We start from the raw sequence: 19,269 nt of genomic DNA, 5'->3' as shown, positions 1-19,269 counted from the left end.
TCAGTGGGTAGAGTGCTTGCCTTGCATGCACAAGGCCCTGGGTTCAATCCCCAGCACCACCAAGAGAGAGGAAGAAAAAAAAAAAGCCCAGCAGTTGCTGAAGGTTGCTGGATAGCAGAGCAAACTCTGCCTACCTTTCCAGGCTCACGCCCCGCCTCCTTCAAGTGAGCTAAAGCATGCTATGGTTGCGCCTCACCTCCTCATCCCAATAAGTGGCCAGTATTTTGCCCCAATCAGGCCTCTGCTGCATCCATTTCCCTACCTGGAATGCTGTTCCTTGGATTCGCCCACACTTATCCCTCCTTGCAGGTAGACCTTAGAAGCTTCTCTGGATCTTCCCAGTCTGAGCTCAAACATGGTTCTCTGCTTCATCTAAGTGGGTTATTTGTGCATTAGAGCAAATGTGTTCCTTTCTAGGGTTGCCTCTTCCAGACTGGGATTCTTGGAGCACAGACCCCAACCGTGTCTCCTCTCTGTGCCCCCAGCATCACCCAACAGAAGGCTAGGCCCCATAGGGACCTCCTAATGGGTGCTGCAATGTGCTTTAGGGTTTTGACTCTGAGACGGCACAGAGGAGATCAGGAGGTGAGGAAGGATGGGGCTGGAAGGGCAGAAAGGGTGGGCCAGGTGCAAGGGAAAGAGGGGTGAGGAGGAGAGGACAAGGGGGACACTTTCCAGAAACCACATTAGCAGCTCACCTGTTCCTGATTCCCCTTTCCCTTCCCTCTATAGAGAGAGGAGAGAATGAGGGAGAGGATGGGATGCAGCCCGCCCCTGGGCTGAGGGTCCCTCCAGGGTGCACTTGAGGTAGGGCGGGGAAGTGCACTCCAGGAGATCACAAGGGCTCCCACAGGCCCCAGGGCCCCCAGTCTGGGAAGAGGGCTCAGGATTGTACTGCAGTCCCCAACCCCATGGCCATCCCACAGGGAGCAGGCAGGGGACTGAGGAGACAGGGCAGTCAGACCAGACTGCCCCAGTGACCTGAGAGTCCCCAGGAAGGATGCATTCAGACAACCCTCACCTTAGGCTCTCTGTCTCCACCCAAGGAACCAGAACAATCCCCGGGGTCAGAGGCTGATCTTGTCGGAGGGGCAGAGGTTGTTTGGGGGGATTGAGGGAGGAGAAGGTCCTTTATTGCAGAGGGCAGGAACAGCTTCGTGGGGGGTAGTAATGCAAAGATGGGGGGGTGAGATCGCTTCTCTACAAGGTCACAGTACTGCTCTCAAGGGCTCCAGGCACACGGTATGCAAACCACAACTGTGTGCAGGTCAGAGTGGCACGGAGTCAGAGGGCAGTCGCGGGCTCCCAGGGGCCAGGCCAAAGATGGCTCAGCGGCAGGAGGCCCGGGGGCAGCTCTTGCCTCCAGCTGCTGGGAGGCAGCGCTGAGGTCGGGAGTTCGGTGGAGGCCGGTGGAGGCCGTGGCCACGCGATCAGGTGGCGAGGTGGGACCCCGAGCGGCGACAGCGCCAGCCTCCCCGGCCCCGCCAGGCGCTCGGGATGAGCGGGGCTGGACCGCGGAGGCCCGGCTCGCCGCGCCCTCCCCGGCGGGCGTCGTTTTCCAGGTAATTAAGGCCGCTCGGGCCGGCGCGCAGCTGCTTCCGCGGCCGGCCGCGCCTCCGGCCCGGGCAGGTGCAATTAAACCCGCGCGTTCGCGGCCATTAAGCATTAATGCAGCTCATTAGCATAAGAACCAGAAGCCGCTTTGATGGCGGCGGGCCCCGCGGGGCAGCGTGCGAGCCCCAGGGCTGAGGGCGGAGCCCAGCTCCCCACCTGCGGGGCAGGCAGCCTGGGCCAGCGGCGCTTAGCCACCCCAAGCCAGGTCTGGGACCAGCCGCTCTGTTGGGAGTCCCCAAGGCCAGGCTGGGGGACCAGAGGAGGGAGTGTGAACTTGACCCTGGGCGGCCCAGTCCGGTCCCGGGAGCACGAGTCTGCAGGTGAGGGAGGAAGCCCAACCCAGAAGCCAGGGGCCGCTTTCAGAGAAACAGCTGGAAACCGAGGTGCCCCGCAGCTCACCCAGCACCCCCCAGCCTGCAGTTGGTTCACAACACTGAAAATAGTAGTAGCTTAAGCTATGCCAGTTCTAAAAGCACTTAGCCATATTCTCTTTATTCCTCCAACTACTCTAGAAGCTGGTGTGTAGTTTAACTCTTTCCATCCCACCTGACAGAGAAGTAAACTGAGGCTGGGGGAGGAACACTTAAGATCTCATGACTGGTGAAAAGCCAGTGAGGATTTGAACTTGAGGCTGGGCTCAGAACCAGGAAGCCATCCTACCACGTGTGGCCTGCCAAGAGAGCTAACAGGGACAGGTGGGAGCTGTGGCCAAGTGGTGGGCTGGGCTTCCTACCCAGCAGACGGTAGCCAGTTCCACCAATCATGGCCTGCGGGAGGCAGGATGTAAGAATCCATACTGGGGTTGAGGCTGTGGCTCAGCAGTAAAGCAATCACCTAGCATGTTGGAGGCCCTGGGGTCCATCCTCAGCATCACATAAAAATAAATAAATTTTAAAAAGGCATTGTGTCCAACTACAAGTAAAAAATAAATATTGCAAAAAAAAAAAAAAAAAAGAAGCCAGATTGTAAATTGGATATTGGGAATTGCCTGAGATGACTTGCCCGCAAATCAATGGATCTGCTCCCCCCTCCAACAATAGGTGGACCTTCAAAATCAGCCCTTTGGCTGGAAGTGGCAGGAGGACCACCCTTTTGCCACGTTGGTCCAACAAACAGCAGCGTTCTTGATAATTAACAGGTGTTCAGAAAACACCAGTCAAGCAAACGAATGAACAAATACATGAATAAATGCCTCTCTCATCAATGGGGGGGAGGGGGCACACAGGTCCTCTGATTTCATCTTCCAGGCTTTCTGCGGCCCAGGGGGGTGGCTCCAGGAGAGCACAAGGGCTAAGAAGAAATGGCAGGTGGGGCCTGAGGCAGCAGTGCTGAGCTGTGCTGTGGCTCCGGGCGTCCCCCGTGGCAGTGCCTGGAGCATTCCAAAGTCAAGGTTGTTGCCGACAGACGTCTTGAAGGCCCCAGTGGGGGAGGGCCAAGAGCCCTGGAAAAGGAAGACTGCCTGGTTCTACTTGGCAGCGTTGGAGCAAGAAGGAAATGCCTTCCAGCTGAAAAGCCCAGAGAAGGTGGGCAGTTGCCCAGAACCACACAGCAGGAGTCAGGTCTCCTGCTCAGTCCTGGATGGTTGAACTTTTATCCTGTACCTGGATCAGCCTCCGGCCTAGGTCCAGGACTCCCTGTGCATCCTTCACGTCCTGGCTTAGCCTGTGATCAATAAGCATTCCCATACACAAATGCATGATGTGAATAACTGGACTCTTTGAATAATGTCTTCCCTCCCGTGCCCACACCTCCCCAAGGGCAGGGATTTTATCCATCCAGATCATGGTGCAGTTCACTGCCTGGCGCACAGTAGGCCTGCGAAGGTAGATGTGGGCCAGATGGGAGCACTGTTACTATAGTCACCGTGCCAAGGAAAAATCTGTGTCTGGTGTGGGCTTTCCTGCCTCCTGGAGCCCCCCACCCCGCTTCTCCTTCTCACAGCTGGCTCAGGGGCCTCGACGGGCTTCAGTGCCTCCACAGCTGAACTGGCCTGGAGAACACAGGCAGGGGACGGCTTACCCCAGCTTCCCACCCTAAGGGCCAGCTGGTTGGCAAAACTATCTGTCCCAGGGGTCCTGGGCAGCCTCATTAGGGGAGTAGTGACAGACACATTAGCTGTTAAGAGATGGGGAGGGAGAAAGGGCTGTTCAAGAGCTGCCTGCCACTTCCCAGGCCACTGGGCCTCCTCTGGGTCAGGGGCTGGGCTTGGGGGAGAGACAGAGACAATGCCCCAGTGCAGGACTGACACTGGAGTCCTAGAGCGGGGGTGTTCCCATCTGTCCTTGATGTTCTTGAGTTCTGCTTGGCCTCGACTCACTGACAAACTCCAGCCTTCTCAGTGCTTTGGCCATTCTGGTCCTGATGCCCTAAGTTGGCTACGAGCTGCCCTGAGGCTCATGTGTGGCAGAGGCCAAGGGATTTGGGAATCCACCTGCTGTGTTACCAGAGCAGAAACAGAGGACCTGGAATAGGAGCCATGCTCTGCATTAGGGCCCTGGCTTGGCCACTAACAAGCAGTTTTTAATCCTCTGGACCTCGATTTCTTCATGTGTGAAGTGTGGGCTTGAACTACCTTGACCCCAGAGCCCTCTGGTCTCTGCATCCAGCCCTCCTGGAAAGTCAGGGATTGTCAGTGTCCCCCAAAGCAGTCCTTCCTGTTATTCAGCCACACTGGGGTCACAGGGACAAGATTTGCTAGGCACCTCACTCGGCGTCGTGCTCAGGGCGCAGTGGGAAAGCAGATGTCCTCAAAGAGCAACTCAGTCAGTGGCCACTGCCTGCCACTGATTTAGGAAAAAAAAAAAAAAAGCAGGTGCAGGGCTGGGGGTGTAGCTCAGGGTAGAGTACTTGGCTAGCACCTGCCTAGCATGCACAGGCCCTGGGTTTAGTCCCCAACACTCAAAAAGCAGGTGGAGAAATCCCACAGCACCTTCCTCCATGAGCACAAAGGAACAGGGCCTCACGCCACAGGGTACACACAGATCCTCAGCCACATACACAAACCACACACACATACACACAACTCGACACCGGTCCCAATCCCAGACACATAAACCACCCAACAGCACTCCCCCTTACGCACATGAACACAAACTTACATATTACACACACACACACACACACACACACACACACACACACACACACGAGAACACGCAACAACCCAACATGGGAAAACTCAGATACATGTGAACATATCAACCATACAAGAACCATCAATCCTGGCTGGGGTTGTATAGCTCAGTGGTAGAGTGCTTGCCTTGCACATTGAGGCCTTGGATTCGATCCTCAGAACCATATAAAAATAAATAAATATATATCTCACCATCAATCTTTCCATGAATATGCACCTTCCCCCCAGCTGGCAAATACACACCACACACTCACAGGCCCCAAAGCCCACCAACTCAGCCATGCCCACCTTGTCATTTGGTTACATTCCACACACAGGCAGTGCCTAGACCAGATAAACAAACCACAATCAGAGTATCAATCTCAGCCCCAACCTGGCTGCCTCCTAAAGACAGGTAAAGTGAACCAAGTTTAAAATATCTGATAAATGAATATTAAGAGAAAATCATCCACAGGGATGTTGGCTGCAGGCTGACAGGTCTCCTTCACCTTTTCATTTCTGAGAGCACATAGTGGTGGTGGCAGGTGGTGACCCGGCACAGCAAGGCACGTCTGATGCCATACCCAATGCTTCTGTGCCAGGTAACAGGGCACGCTATGATTTTCCCATCCACTAAATCCAGCTGCCGCTCAAAACACAGGGCCCTGCATTCTCTTGTCTCTGCGACCTTTTTTCCCCCGAGCCTTGGATGCCTTTTAAATGCCAATCCTTCTCTAACAACTGTGATTTTTCAAGTCCTATTTCAGATAGGGTTTGGGTAGGTTAGAATTTAACTGTCTGGGAAATGGGAAGAAGCGGGAGGTTAGCAGCAGGGATGGGTGGAGATGAGGGCAGCCTGTAACTAGGCCTGGGGGGCAGCTGGGCAGAGGGAGGCTGTGCCTGGTGCCAGGCCTGCATGCCTCAGAGAGAGTGAGGAGCCAAGGCAGCAGAAACCCACTCCTAGGAAGTCCAAGCAGAGTGAGTCACAGGACCAACCAGGGGCCTCTGGGTCTGAGTGTGGCTGGGCCAAAGAGGGCCCTGGATGAGGTCTGAGACCTCCCTGAAATTCCTGGGCCAGATTCAAACCCTTTTCCTGAGCCCAGATCTCCAGTGGAGGTCACAAGTCGTGGAGGTCACAAGTCTTGCAGGTCCCTGTGCTAATCAGGTGGCCTCCTGGGTCCCCAGCAAGCAGGACCTTTGACCCAAGAGGCTTATTAGAAGTTAGTGGCAATGGGGAAGGTGTCCTTAGGGGTGGGGTATCTTTGGGTAGGGAGAGGATAAACAAAGTCAAAAGGGACCACCCGGGTCCACAAATCACCCCTGGAAATCTCTTTTCTAAAGCTCCCCCAAGAACATGGTTCCAATTCTCTCATGCCTCCCATAGACTGACAGGACAAAGGGGTGTCATATGGTATTAAGGGAGAAAAGCAGGCCATAAATTGGTAAACAAAGGAGAAGCAGCATTCTTAAATGAACAAAAACCATGAAACAATGGAGACAACTGTGGTTACCTTTAGAGACAGAGTATGGGTGAATTTTTTCCTTCTAACTTGTCATATTTTCCAAAAGCTCTATAATAAGCCTGTCCTCCTTTTATAGTGAGAAAAAAGCTATTAAAATCACCAAGTGCCTTACAAAACCAAATATATAGCATGACTCCATATTTTATGTTTATTATACCTATTAAAATTGTTTATCATTATAGACAGAAAATATGTCTCCATCGGTTACAGGGAATTTTTACTTATTTGTGCTGTTTTTAATTTTTTTTAAGAGAGACAGTCTCTCTATGTTGTTCAAGTTGGCCTGGAACTCCTGGGCTCAAGCCATCCTCCTGCCTCAGCCTCCAAAGTAGCTGCGACTACAGGTGGGGGCCCCGGGCCCCAATCTTGTTCTATTTTTGTACTTCTCTAAAATCAGCATATTAATTATCTGATGAACTCATTAAAAACAAAATGCTTAAGATTGGGAAGGATCATAAAGAACTCTTTGATATCAAGTCTAAGTCCCTCCAGGTGCAACTGAAGCCCACTCTCATCCTCCTGGTCCATTTACCCTGAGGCCAGAGAAAAATCACAAGTGGACAGCTGCTCAAGTCACACAGCCTTCCTGCCAAGACCCAAAGTTAGGCATTAAATTTAGCTGCCTGCTCAGAACAGGTAGGAGGGGACTGAGGTCAGCTGAGTGGGTGCCTCTTCAGAGACCAGGGGAAGGCAGGCATTCCTGCAGTGAGCAGTTGGGGACTCAAGACCCAAGAAAGCCTGGGGGGGAGAGGGCAGTGTTGGCAGGAGGGCAGGGCTGGGTTGGCAGCAAAGTTCCGGAAGAGGCTGCCCCCAGGGTAGGCGGGGTGCCCGGGCTCAGAAGGTAGGAATGTGCCTCCTGGCCAGACAACCCGACAACTGCCAAGTAGGGGAGGCCAGTGCTCCTGGGCTGGCGAGAGGCCAGCTGGGGTTGCTGGTCCAGTATGGACAAGGGGGGGTGCGCCCTCCTGGTTCCCTCCTCTCTTGGGGCCTAGGGCAGGGAGGGGGCCCTAAATGGCCCGCGGGCGGTTCCAGGGGAAAGGCAGAGCTGGAGGTCCAGGGCCTGCAGCTGAGAGGCTGCGTGGCCCCCACTTTCCACGGGGGTGGGCGTGGGGTGTTCTTCCTCTCCAGTCTCCTGACCTCCGGAAACCGCTCTCCGAGGAGGCCAACCTGCACATGATCCTGCTTCTCCTCCCCAAACACCCGGGGAGGGGGCGTGGAGGCCCGGAGAGGCGCGTGCCCGACACGGCGGCCCCACAAACGCCGCCTCAGCGCAGGGCCTAGAGCCGCCGCCTACGGCTCCGCGTTCCCGGAAAAAGGCCCGGCTCCGGCAGGGGGCGGGGCCGCGGCAGCCCCACCCCCGGGCCGCGGAGCATGCCGGGCCCGGCGCTGCCATGGCGACGCGAGCGGCCCGCCCGCCCCGCCCCCCCGCGCAGCCGCGGAGCCCCGGGGCTCCCGGGCCCCTCCGGGCTTCGCGGCTCCGGCCGGGGTTCGTCGGAAGCCGCTGTCGCCGCCGCCTCCGAGGAGGCCCCGGCGCGATCAAGATGGTGGGCGTCGCGGGCGGGGCGGGCAGGAAGCTCGGGCGTGTGCCCTCCCGCCGCCGCCTCTCGAGGTCGGGGAGAGGAGAGGAAATGGCCCCGGCGGCTATCGCGGGGCTGCCTGCGTGTCTGGCCTGACAGCTTCTATCGGAGCCTTCCCCCGGCTTGGGCCCGCCCAGTGCCCAGCGAGATGCGCTGGGGGCTGCCCTCACTGGGACCCAAACTGTGACACCCCTCCCTCAAAGACACCCTGACTCCCTCGTCTTTGGGTTCTGCCTGCTGGGGGGGGGTGGCACAATGGTTCCCCAGGGCTGGGGGCCGCCTTCTGCCCACAAACCCCCGCATCTGAAATTGCACAGCGAACCTGCTTCCCCCCAGCAGGGCTGTCACCCGTGTCAAAGCCCCCGAAGGGCCCCCAGCTCTGCGTTGAAGTCCTGCCCTTCCAGGAGACCCCGCAAGGCTGGAGTCCCCGCAAGGCTGGAGTCCCCGCAGGGAGACCATGATTCCCTTTTAATCGTGTGTCTTCCCAGCAACAACAGGGAGCGAGGTTGGGATGGGAGCCGCTGACACTGACTGGGCCTGCCAGAGTCCTGCTGTGGGCAAACAAGCCCAGATCTGTTCAGGAGTGAAGTAGCAGAGCTGAGGCCTCGCCAAGCTGTGACTCCAGACGCCTGTCCACACATAGTGGCACTCCCTGCTCCCTGCCTGCCCAGCCTGGGCTGGTCCAGACGCCTATCTCAGGCCCAGAGCAATGGCCTGGCCTATCCCCTCCTCCCCCTCCCGCCTACCACAGGCCTGGCTTCCCTTCTGAGCCGCCAATCTGCAGCCACACAAAGCCCTGTTTGTTTGCTTTCTCTGCTGCTCCCCCTGGATCTGATGTCTTTCTCCACTACCTGCCGGCTGGGCTTCCTTTCCAAGCCGCCTTCCCAGCCAGCTGAAGGGAAGGAGGGGCGGCCATTGCAGCAAACCCTGCCTCATGGCCACCCCATCTTTCCTGGAATCCACCTCCCCAGTGCAAAGGGCTCCTAGCCTGGGTGGCCTGATCAACAACAACAATGGCTCTAGAGCCCCTTCACTGTGTCTCAGAATGTAGGGTGCCAGCTGGGTGGAGCAGGAGAGATGCCTGGGGCAGGGGGAGGGGAACAGAGAGGCCCAGCCAGCCACCCCTCTCCTTTTGTGAGCAAGGCTTGTTTTGTTTGTCAATCAGGAAGACTGCCCTTGCCTTCCCAGCAACCCACAGGCTACCAGGAGATAAGGAGATGGATGGGACCCGGAGGGCCTCGTTGGAGGAGGCAGAGGAATGATGCATGGGTTTCATGGCTCTCATTCACCCCTCACCCTTTTGGGGGACTCCCAGATGTCCCGGGCAGTGAGTAAGGGCTCATAAGCTGCACTGGGAGCCTCACAGGGTGAGCACGCTCTCTGTGGCCACTCTGGGCAGATACCTGGATCCATCCCCCTGCATCCAGAGTGCGGCAGATGTGGGAACCCACTGGGGTAATTTGGAAAGCCATACATAGTCAGGCTGAGCTGAAACAGGCCTTTCACAGACCAAGAAAAATAAACACCCACATTCCACACCACCTTCTCTACCTGCAGGCTGCCCTCTCTCCCCGTTCAAATAAAGAAACCCAACACTGATACAGCACAGAGATAGGCAATCTGGCCTGACTCCCTCCACTCAGGCGCTTTTATTACACCCTGCCAGGCTGGGTGGCCCAGGGCAGGTCCTCACTTCCTGGGGGGCCTCCCTCTTCCCCTTCCATGCCAAGTTTAACCCTTGCAATCACTCCAGAATGAAGGCAGGATTGTACCCAGAAAAGAGGAAACACACAGGAGGCTCCAAGTGGGAAAGCCACAGGAACAAAAAGTGCCAGTCATAATTCAAGCTTATGGCTTTCTGACTCCAAGCCTTAAAAACTTTCCACCTGCTAAGTCTTATTTCTTGGCCAGTGATTATCTCCCTAATGGATGAGTGACTACTACAAGGAAGGGAGTGAACAGCAGGCAGGGTCAGCTTTGGAGCCCCATAGATTTGATCTCCAATCCTAGTTTTTCACTTAGTTGCTATGTGACCTCAGGCGGGTCACTTAACCTCTCTGAGCTTTAGTTTCCTTGATAATCCATAGACAGCCTCTAATAAGGTTGCGAGAGGACCACCCAATGCCTGGCACAGCACAGCAGGCACTCAATAAATGATGGCTTTTCTCCATGCTGTCTTCTGGTATTGAAAGAGACAACCATTCATTTGTTAGAGGAACCAAGCCACTCCCACTTTTGCTGCGACCAGCTGACCTGGCTGCCACACATCCCCCTGCCACCGTCTCTACCCCTCTGCAAAGCTGAGGCGGAGGCCGTGGGCTGCCGAGCTGAGCTCCCCAGGCTCCGGTACTGCCTGGGAGACCAAGGCCTTTCAGTTAAATTTGCCAGGGCAGGGGCCCCAGGGGACAGTGTCACCCCCAGGGAACAAAGCCAGCTCCATCCACATCCTGCTGGACTCAAGAAGAGAGAGTGACTCAATTAAGTCTGATTTGGCAAAACCTCTGTTTTTAGTGCTATTTCGGGCCACGGTGGGGATTTTCTGTTCTTGTCTCAAAGGTATCATAAACCAAATTCCTTCCTACCTCCCCCACCCCTGTGTTTGAAATGAAAATATTGTTCTTCCTTTTCTCTCTCTTTCTCCCACTTCTCTCCCACCTATCAGAGAGAGGCAAATCAAAGGGCAGAAGCCAAGTCCCTGGCCCAAAGCAGCATTAGGCCTAGGGTCCTCCTACCCATCTACCAGGTTTCTGCTTGGTCCCCCAGAGCACAGCATGCTGGGAATTGTAGTTCTCTCAAACCAGAGGTGGGGAATGTTCCTCTCTCCTCTAACTTCTCACTTCTGGAGTGGCTTCCTGGGTCCCTGAGGCCTGTACCCCTCTTCCTGCACTCTCCCTTCTTAGTCCACAACACAATTATAATTAATCATGCAACTGTTGATTACTATGCAATATTTCTCTAATGTCTGATTGCCTATCAGACTGGACACTTCTAAAGGGCTCAGGGTCTGCTTGGCCATTATTGCTTCTCCAGGTAGGGATTCTTTTTTTTTTTTTTAATACATATTTTTATTTGTAGATGGACACAATACCTTTTTATTTTATTTATTTTTATGTGATGCTGAGGATCAAACCCAGGGCCTCACGTGTGCTAGGCAGGCACTCTACCACTGAGCCACAACCCAGCCACCCAGGTAGGGCTTCTTGAACCCCCTGCTCCATGGACATCTTGGGTCAGATGATTTGCTGTAGGGCCTGTCCTGTGCATTGTAGGATGTTGAGCAGCATCTCTGGCTTCCATCACCCACTAAATGCCAGGAGCACCTCCCCAGTCAAGACAACCAAAAATGTTTCCAGACATGGCTCAGATGTCCCCTGAGGGACAAACTCACCTCCTATTGAGAACCACTGTTCCACAGCTGAGCAAAGTGCCCCCTTGGAATGAGTGAAGGCAAGACTCTGCCCCTGTCTATCAGAACAAGTGATTTTCATTTTAACTCCTATCAGAATCATGTCCGAATTTCACTTTTCCAATTAGACCAGAAGCTCCCAACAGATAGGCCTATTCTGTCTCTTCTGTGTACTGGTACTGATCACTCATAACTGTTTGCTAAAGGAATAACCAAGTGTCAGAGAGCATCAGACTGAAAGTCAGTTCAGTTTCCCCACTTCCCTACCCGAAGCCTGGATTGCCAGGTGACTCTGCAAAGCTTCTCTGGGCCTCCCATGTCTCTCTAGTTATTCTTTGTCTTATGGAACTAGAGGGAGGTTCAGAATTTCACATCTCCAAGAAGTTCCTTAAAAAAAAAAATCTTTCAGGTGGCTTTTCCTTTACATTTTAGAGAATTCTTATTATTACTAGTAGGTGACAGTGATTAAGCACCCCACTATGTATCCATAGTAAGCACTATGCCTAAGTGTTTTTAGAGGCCCTATCTCATTTGATCCTCTTAAAAATAAAACTGTGTAATAGATACTCATTTTTATCATTTGAAAAATGAGGACATGGGCTCAGAGAGTTTGAGGGACCTGCCTAAGGACACATAAAGACCATCTGGTGTCCTCTGGCAACTGAGGATGTCTCAATCAAAAGATACTTCCAGCTTAGACACTGTATACTGAGATTCCTTAAAGTCTGCAGCCACCTGTTGCCAGGCAGGGTTAGACCTTTCTGGGTGCACGCAGTCTCACAGGGCCTCCCAGTCATCAGGCTTCCCAGGGGAAAGGACAGGAGCTCCAGGTCACCCCAGAGGGGCTGACCAAGGCTGGAGGGGTGAGCGAGGAGTCTAGGAACTGGGAATCAGGCTGCTTTAGCACAGATCTTGTAGAGGGGCTGACACTCCTGGTGCCACCCCTGGCAGGGAAGGCTGGGCCAGAACCAACCTCCCGGGGCACCGCTCTGTGAGGTCAGAGGAGCCATAAAACAATGAAGAGGAGTCATTCCTAGCACCTTTTTTTTTTTTTTTTATGGTACTAGGGATGGAACCCAGAGGTGCTCTACCACTGAGCCACATCCCCAGACCTTTTTTATTTATTTATTTATTTTATTTTGAGACAGGATCTCACTAGGTTGCCAAGGACTGCCTCAAACTTGCCATCCTCCTGCCTCAGCCTCTGGAGTCACTGGGATCACAGACACGTGCCACAGAGCCTGGTTCTGACCCTTCCTAGGTACCAGACACTGTTGTCCTTTATCTGTAGGAACTAAGATCTGTGAATTCTCCCAACAACCCCTATCAGGAAGGTATGGACACTTCCTCTCATTTTATAAATGAGGAAACTGAGTAAAGGAAATAACTCACTTGCTCAAGCTAATCAGTAACCGGATCTGCACCCAGACAGTCAGAGCTGCATTATCATCCCTGGCTGAATCCCCACCCTGGTGTACACTGAACACTCAGCATGTGATTTATGAATCAAGAATGAATAAGTGGCTACCCTGCCACTGAAGTCCCGAGTTGCTCGATGTTTTCTTGGGGTCCACTCCTACCATTCGGACAAAGTCCCTTTGGAGACAAACTCTAACCAGAAAAAACCAATGATTCTCACCTGCCCCGTGTGCAGAAAGATCTACTTAGCCCATCGGCCTCTACCTCTAGCAGGGAAACAAGCACCAAAGCCCTCGTTCTGGCCAGTGTTACCACAGGTAAGATTTAGAGATGAGAATAATCAGTGCAATTCCTTCCTCCTGCAAAGTTCTTTTGCAATAAAAATAGCAGCTCAGGGCTGGGGTTGCAGCTCAGTGGTGGAGCGCTTGCCTAGCATGCGTGGGCCCCTGGGTTCCATCCCCAGCACTGCAAATAAAATAAAAAAAAAATAACAGCCCAACAATAACAGCCTAGCTGAGGGCTATGCATCAGCAACTAGGAGAGGCCTATTATTATGACCATTTTAAAGGGAGGGAAATGGAGCCCCCGACAGACCTGTGGTACTGGCATTTGAACCCAGGCCAGCTAGACCCAAAGCCTCGTTGCTGACCCCCAGCTCTAGGGCCTCCTCATTTTCCAAGTCACAACATACGCCAAACACCATCACCACTTTTAATGTTTGCAACATGCCTGTTCCCATTTTTGACAGAAGAGGAGACTGGTGTTCAGAGAGGGAAAATTAGCTTGTCCAGAGCAGCAGCTGGAACTCCAACTATTTCCTGATTCCAAAATCTAGGGCTTGTTGCCCTATCCCAACTCTATCCCACCCTGAAGATGGACACAGTCTCCAAGAGGGAACCCCTCTGCACGTCCTCCCTGGAGCCCCCAGCCGGGCCTGGAGGTGCACTGCAGATGTTTACTGCCCCTGTTCCATCGGGGCCGTCCCAGAAGTGGGCGTTTGGGCCAGTAGACCACTAGTCTGAGAGCAGCCCGCACTTCCTGGGTGTAGACGACAGTGGGAGATGCCCTGACTGCCCACCCCACAGCTCCTAACCAAATGGGTCCCACCAGCCTCATCCTAGGCCCAGTGCCTCGATACCCTTCTCACAGGACTCTCCCCTGCCTCTCCACGGCATCCTCGATGACCCACACCTCCAAGTCAGACCACTCTGTAGAGAAGCTGGATGTGCGCTTCCCACCCAGCGTTCAGCCACAGAGGGCCTTAAAGTTTGGACCACAAGCTGGCTCAGACATGGGCCCAGTGTGAGCACAGGAATGGCTGCTGAAGGAACAGACAGATGAGTGAACAAAAACGTCCAGTATCACCTGAACCCTAAATCCTGGTGCACCTGGCTGTTTTCACCCTGGATTTCTGTGTGTGTGTGTGTGTGTGTGTGTGTGTGTGTGTGTGTGTAGCGGATTGCATCCAAGGGTGCTTTACTACTGGGCTACATCCCCAGTCCTCACTTCTTATTTTTTTATTTTGAGACAGGGTCTTGCTAAGTTTGCCCAGGATGGCCTTGAATTTGCTTCTCAGACTCCAGAGTTGCTGGGATCACAGGTGTGCACCACGGTGCCTGGATCTCCTGATTTTAGACAGATTAATCTGCAACAAGAACATCTCCCCCTCTTTTGGTGTCTCCCCCACCATTTCCAGCTCTCTCTCCTCTTTGCACAACCCCCCCACCCCCACCAAGCTGTCCTCCTCTCCCCGCTCCTGTCTCTCTGCCCCCAGGTTTTTCTCTTCTGCCCTGTCTCTCTCCCTCACCCATCTCTCTCACCACCACCACCACATACACACTTTTCAAACGGGTTCACGAACCAGTAGAGCCAAATCTGCCCTTTGCCAGCCAGGCCCCAACCTGCACCTCTAGCCCTGCCTCCCCTGGTGTCACATTCCAACCTTGGATCCCAGTGACCCCCAGGAACAGGGCACAGCTCAGCCTCAATCCCCGGAGAAACAGGATGAGCCAGTTTCTCCCAGCCCCCTTGGGGAGCGGCCTGGGGGGAGCTGGCCCAGCTCTCTTCACCCCGGCCCCTCCCCTCCCCTCCCCTCAGCATGACAGCACAGAATTCACATAGATCTGCAGGCCCCTGCTCAGGATCAAAGGGCCACCTGGAAGATTCTCACCCTCTCCACCTCACCTGGCCCTTCTGCCAGGAAGCCTTTCTGAGTATCTAGGCCTCGCTCTTGGCGCTGAGCCGGGGAGGAAGGAGACTGGCTTTCAGGCCTAGATGCTCCCGCCTCGTGGGGAGGACACACAGACAGAATTGCCAATAATTCCGTGATAAACACTGTGCCACTGGGAGAGACAAAGGGGGATGACTCATCCCGCCTTGGAGGTCAGAGGAGGAGGAAACAGGACATCTGTTTGGGTCTTGGGAGGCAGGGAGGAGGACGAAGGGCATCCCAGGTGGAAGGAAGGGTCAGCACTCTGCACAGAGGCAGGCGGCACGTGACTGCCCCCTGAAGGGAGGTGGGTAGGGATGAGGACAGAGCCCTCCCTCCAGAGGAGCAGGGGCCCCTGGAAGTATCTGCTATGGTTCAGAAAGATCACTCCCACAGCACCTGGGAAGGAGCAGGACGGAGGCAGAGAGGCCAGTGAGGAGGCCCTGGCCACAGGCCGGCCTCTCCAGTCGCCCTTCTTTTGGAGCCAAGTCCTCCCCTCTTGGCCACAGCACACAGGCCACGTAGGACCTCCCAGCCTTCCCAGACACGCTCAGTGCGTTCCCACTGCCAGGAATGTCCCTCTATTCTTCCCTCTCCAAGCCTGGGTCCATGAAACCCCACCTGCACAAAGCCCCTCAACTCTAGCTAAAGATTCAGCTGTTTTCTCGGTCTCAATCATCAGCCACTAGGCTGTGACCTTCTCAGGGGCAGGTGCAGGGATGTTTCATTCTGAACCCTGACATTTAACACGGGGCTTCGAAAACAGTGAGTCCCTGCTCCATCCGCTGGGGCTTGGCATCCAGGTGCCTGGTCCCATGGAGACCCTGCTCTGTGTACCTGATTTCCCCCTTGCCTTCACCTCCTCCTCCCTGGGGAGCCACAAAAAAGACAACCATGCCACAGCTCAAGCAGCTGGTACAAGGCAAGAGGTACGAACCTGGGCCACCACGGACACAGAACAGTAATGAAGACAATGATAATGTAGGTAATAGCAACCAGCATTTATTGGGAGAGGCTTCAGTCTAAACTTTAGAGATTAATCCGTTCAGTCTTTGCTTGAGTCCTGTGAGATCAGTTCTGTGATTTTTTTTCCCACCGTACAGATGGGGACACAGAGGCCCAGAGAAAGTAAATAACTTCTGTACGTGGTGGAGCCAGGAGGTGACCCAGAGCTTCACTCTGAAGCACCTCACCCCACAACTCCTCCCAGACAATCAGAAAGGAAAAAGGAAGTTGCAGAATATGAGCTCGTGGTATGTTCTCATTTGGAGAAAAATAAAACTATATATTTGTACATAGGAAACACTAGGACATTAGGCGAGTTACAAAAAGTATGGAAGGATACATTCAAACTCTTAACTGGAGTTAACTTGTGTTAAGGGGTCTTTCGCTCTGTATAGTTCTGGATTATTTGCATTTTTCACAATAAGGATTTATTGTGAAAAATGTTACTGGAGCAATGGAAAAGAGAAAACAATTGTTAGGGTCTCGATTGCAGTTTGTTGAATGAATATGTGGCAGATCCACATTCTAGACCTGTTTTTTTTTTTTTTTTTACTGATGGATGACCCATTCGTGGATTGTGAAATCGCTGACTTAGTGGGTTGCAACCAGTAATTTTTTTAATCAAAAGACCAGAGCAGAAGGTATCAGAGACAGGCACACATAGCAGAGGGGTTATTCACTAAACTTTTGTTTCCGTTATATGCTGTGGGTGTGACTGGCCCTAAGACCTCAAATGTATTTCACACAATAGGTCACGGCAGGATCTTAAAGACATTGGTCTAGGCTTGAAGATCTACAAAGGAGGAAGACAGGGTGCCCAGCATGCAAGACCCCATGGTCCGAGGGGAGTAAAGATGGTCGGGGAGCAGCTGAGTTCCCTCAGCAGAAGCCCGGGGGATGTGTGGCTGCTGGGGAAGGTCACATTTTGCCCAGTCCACAGTTGGCTTCTGGAACCTGGATGGTGCCCTGATACACTCCTCCTCTCCAAGCCTCTGACTGAGAGCTTTTGCCAGATTCTGATGGAGGCTGCCTGGAGACTAGACAGGCCATGTCCACTTCTTGTTCCTGCGCCCCCATATACCCTCTGGGCTGTCAAGAGGGGAGGGGGTGGGAAACTAGAAGATTCCTCTCCAGCCTCCAGATCCTGAGGGCCACATCCCAGGGAAGCCTATGGAAACGCAGCTGTGTCTGTCCCTCCACTGGGTCTGTCCCCACCCGGGTTGGGCCTGACCCGGAGCAGAAACGAGGTCTGTATGGAGAATGGGTGGGGGAGCAGGCAGAAAGAGAAGCAGAACCCCCCAGCCCAAGGTTTCCACCGCGCTGGCATCTCTACATCAGAGCTACCCAGCCCACCCCCACCTCCCCTCCCAGGACAACAGACAACTAAAAAAAGATGAAATAAAAAGAAGTAATTCCCCTGCTCTGACGTCAGTGCGAGGACTTAACAGCCCGGCAGCGGCATGAAACTGGATTGCAACCAGATGTAATGCCCTTGAATTCTCAATACAACACTGCTGTTGGACGAGAAATAAAGGGGGGTGGGGGGATGCGCTTTGGGTGGGAGGGAACCGCGCAGGTCCCGCGTGGGTCCTTGCATCGAGGCCCGCTGAAGCCACCGAGAAGGCGCTGCGGGAGGGTGTGCGGCGTGCTGGGAAGCGCCGGCCCCGGGTCCGCCATTCAGGCGCGCAGCCTCCCCTCCCCCCAGGCCCCCAATAGCGCATTGTTACACTCGGTTTTATCCATTCAGAGCCGGAGCCCCACCGCTCCTCTCGGCAATCCGGGGCTCCCGGAAGGAGGGCACCTCGCCCGCACGCACTCCGGCCCCCGGTGTGTCTTTTCGAGAAGGACCCTGAGCCCCAAGAAGGGGAAAGGCTGGCTGGGAAAACGGGCGCCCCAGGAAGCAGGGGCCGCAGCGACCTCGGGCCCTGCTGCTGTTTCGCTTCCCCTCGGCCCGTCCTCGCACGCCCCAGTGGGACCAAAGCTCCAAATGTCACCCCCGCGTCCGGCCATCCCCTCGCCCGCCCCGGCCGCAGCTGCCCCCCCAAGTCCTCCACCCCGGTCTCCCGACTCCAAAGGCGCGGGGGGCTCAGACTGGAAAGGGGCTGTGGGGCTGCGGGCCCGACCCGCCGCGACGCAGTCTAGGGGACACTGTGCTCGCGTGTCCGGTGCTCCCGCTCGTGACGTCACCCCCGAAGGGGCCCCGAGCTCGAGGCCTGGCCGGGACCGAGCTCCCCAGGTCGTGGGGGCCGCTTCCTGCCCAGGCGCGGGGCCTGCTTACAGGCCGGGGCGGGGACGTCGCGGACAGCCGTGCGCGCCCCATCTCGCCACGCACGGCCATCACAGCCCTGGCTCCCACCCGCGTGGAACTCACCGACAAGTCAGCTCCCCGCCCCCCACCGGACGCACTCACAAAGCTCCCCTCCGCCCCTGGCGCCGTGTGACTGCCCCCCACATCCCCACCCCACGCAGGGCAAACACCCGGTGCCTGGGTGCACGCAGAGCCCCCGGCCCCATTCGACCCTCGCTCCCCGCGTCCCCTCGCCACCACTCGACCTCAGCCAGCCGCACAAATCCTTCTGAAGACCCTGCGCCGCGGCGCAGGGCGCCCCCACCCTGCAGCTCCCCAGACGGCCATCCGGTGACCTCGCGCACCCCCCCACGCCACACAAAGCAATGACCCCGCGGACCCCCGCATCGCCAACCCGCGCGCTTAATCGGTCCCCGAACCCGCCCAGACTCCCCACCCGGCTCGGGAATCCCAACGCCTCGCGCTGCCCTCGCCCCAGGGCAGCGTCCCTCCTCCCGCGTCCGGGCGCAAGCTGCTCACCTCGGCGCCCGCGCTCACTTCGGGGCCCTGCGTCTGGCGCTGCGACTTCGCGGCCCGGAGACCCGGGTGGCCATGGGGGGGTCAGGGCGCGTTGGCCCGGCCGGCCCGCGGCCAGGCAGGACGGAGGGTGGGCCGCGGCGCCCCCTCCTCGCGCCGGCTCTCGGGCCGCGGGCAGGGCGGCCTGCTCGGCTCGCCTCTAGCGCTCCAAGTCGCCTCTCGGAGCTCAGCCGCGGGCGGGGGCGGCGCCCGGGGGCGCAGGGAGCCAGCGGCGCGGGGAGCGGGCCCTGGCCGCGCACCCGGCCGGGCCTGCCTGGTGTCCGCGGGTGCCGCGGGGAAATGCGATCCCCTCCGCACAGGAAGAGCGGGCGGGCGAGCGGGCGGGCGGACGGCGCGCGGGGGGAGCAGGAGAGCGAGAGCGCGAGGAAAAAAGTTCCCGGGCGGCCTGGCTGCGCTCGCTCGCGGACCCGGGCGCCAGGTGGGTCGTGTGCGCCCCAACAGCACCCCCTGGCGGTCCGCGTGACCCACTGCGCGCCCCACCGCCCCACCGCACCCCGCCACCCCACCCCTGGTCTAGGGG

The 19,269-nt window shown here is 55.9% G+C and overlaps 1 protein-coding gene across 1 annotated transcript in view; it reads right to left on the bottom strand.

The window, feature by feature from the left end:
* Rai1 (retinoic acid induced 1) overlaps positions 1-18,849 on the bottom strand; it is a 108,046-nt gene extending 89,197 nt beyond the window's left edge. Inside the window, exon 1 of the mRNA XM_026408685.2 lies at positions 18,693-18,849. The gene's annotated coding sequence lies outside the window, so the exon portion shown is untranslated. The remainder of the gene's footprint in view (positions 1-18,692) is intronic.
* Between the last annotated feature and the right edge of the window lie 420 nt (positions 18,850-19,269).

Source organism: Urocitellus parryii, chromosome 7, assembly GCF_045843805.1.
Source record: "Urocitellus parryii isolate mUroPar1 chromosome 7, mUroPar1.hap1, whole genome shotgun sequence".
Lineage (NCBI taxonomy): Eukaryota > Metazoa > Chordata > Mammalia > Rodentia > Sciuridae > Urocitellus > Urocitellus parryii.
This window is presented reverse-complemented; position numbering and strand designations above follow the sequence as displayed.